The 2,159-nt window shown below is 48.9% G+C and overlaps 1 pseudogene; it reads left to right on the forward strand.

The window, feature by feature from the left end:
* The first annotated feature begins 1,772 nt into the window (after positions 1-1,772).
* LOC116412584 lies at positions 1,773-1,930 on the forward strand (annotated as a pseudogene).
* Positions 1,931-2,159: the final 229 nt, after the last annotated feature.

Below are 2,159 nucleotides of genomic sequence, written 5' to 3' on the forward strand. Positions count from 1 at the left end.
AGTGGTCAGTGGTCAGTGGTCAGTGGTCAGTGGTCAGTGGTCAGTGGTCAGTGGTCAGGTCAGTGGTAGCCCCTACACCCACGACCCCCAGGCCAAAAGGCACTTAGGTGCAAGGGTCAATGGGAACCTTCACACAAAGGCTAGGGCGCACCCCTTTATCCCACAACCCCCAGGCCAAAAGGCACTTAGGTGCAAGGGTCAATGGGAACCTTCACACAAAGGCTAGGGTGAGCCCCTTTATCCCACGACCCCCAGGCCAAAAGGCACTTAGGTGCAAGGGTCAATGGGAACCTTCACGCAATGGCTAGGGCAAGCCCCTTTATCCCCAAGCACCAGGCCAAAAGGGTCATTAACTCACCTTCACCTGAAGGTTAGGGAGAGCCCCTTTATCTAAACACACAGCGCAAAAGGCACAAAGGTTGTTGGCTTCACATTCACCCAAAGGCTTGTAAGAGCCCCTTTATCCCTGACCCACAGGCCAAAAGGCACTAAGTGGCAAGGATCATTGGATTCACCTTTGCCTGAAGACTACACTTGTTCATACAGTTATGAAACATCCCTTAGACCTACTACAGTACCCCCAGCATGTGCCCAGTCCATTCACCATGGGGAAAAGGCAGAAGGTCTATAGGCAAAACCCCACGCTAAGTACAGGGAAACCATTGCACAGACACTATATACCTTCCCAGGCATGCTGATTTGCATATGCAAAGTGACTGATTTTAGGGTGCCCCATTGCACAGCTCTGTCGGGGGGGTACGGCCATATTGAACTTTCCTATAGAAGGAGTTGCATTTTTTCCCCCTTCTCTAAATTTTCCACCTTAGAGACAAAAATATGCCTGGATTTCCCCTGAAATAAACAACTCAATTAGACCCTGACAAATTCACTGACATAATCACAGTAACATTGCTTATGGCATCTCTTTGCTCCCCCATAACTAGAGATGTAGCGAACTGTTCGCCGGAGAACTAATTCGCACGAAAATCGGGTGTTCGCAAGTTCGCGAACTTTTAGCGATGTTCGCAATTTTGGGTTCGCCTTAGCTGGAGCCAAATTTTGACCTCTCACCCCAGAGCCAGCAGATACATGGCAGCCAATCAGGCAGCTCTCCAACCTGGACCACTCCCTTCCATATATAAACCGAAGCCCAGCAGCCATTTTACATTCTGCCTGTGTGTGCTTGTTGAGTTAGCATAGGGAGAGAGCTGTGCAGGGGTTTGAGGGACAGTTTAGGTAGCTTTGCTGACTAGTAATCTACTTTCTACTGCTCTGTATGTAGCTGCTGGGGACAGCTGTCCTGCTGATCATCTGCTGTAACCCAATAGTCCTTGTAAAAGCAGTTTATTACACAAGTTTAGAAATGTAGTGTGATTTCTGCCCTTTACAGCACAAAACGCAATGTTGTGTCAACAACGTATTTTTCAGAGAAATTTTTGCCCTTGATCCCCCTCCTGCATGCCACTGTCCAGGTCGTGGCACCCTTTAAACAACTTTAAAATCAGTTTTCTGGCCAGAAATGGCTTTTCTAGGTTTTAAAGTTCGCCTTCTCATTGAAGTCTATGGGGTTCACAAAGTTCGCAAAAGTTCGCACTTTTTGGCAAAAGTTCGCAAACGGGTTCGCGAACTTTTTTTCTGAGGTTCGCTACATCCCTACCCATAACTTCCTGCCTTCCCAGCAGGTCCGACCTCAGCTTCATAGAGTTTGGCCTGGAGGGAATGTGCCATTGTGCTTGCTGTACTAGTGATTGGCAAGTTAAAGGGGATGTAAGAGCTCTGTGCAGGGGCAGTATAATAGCCAATGAGGTCAAACTGAGGCGTGATTATTGCTAATTGTGATGAAGCTGAAGCTTGATGAAAGCAGAGGGGCTGTGTTCCCATTAGGGAGGAGCTGCTGGCTTATTTTTTGTCGGGGGCTTCGCACATGCTCCTTCTGCCTAATCAGCTTCACTTCCTTTGCCCCAGCCATTAGGTGGGCGGGAGGTATTTTTCTTTTATTCCTTCCAGCTGCCAGCTGGAGCTGGTTTGTGCACCCTGGATAGGTGTCATTGTCCTCTAGGCTTGACCCTAGGCCCAGACTTGGTGGGTCTCACCCTAGCTTCAGCGAAGGTGGATCTGCCCGCACATGCTGTTCATTGGCGAAAGCCTTGGGCACATGA

The sequence above is a fragment of the Xenopus tropicalis genome, chromosome 7 (genome assembly GCF_000004195.4).
Source record: "Xenopus tropicalis strain Nigerian chromosome 7, UCB_Xtro_10.0, whole genome shotgun sequence".
Lineage (NCBI taxonomy): Eukaryota > Metazoa > Chordata > Amphibia > Anura > Pipidae > Xenopus > Xenopus tropicalis.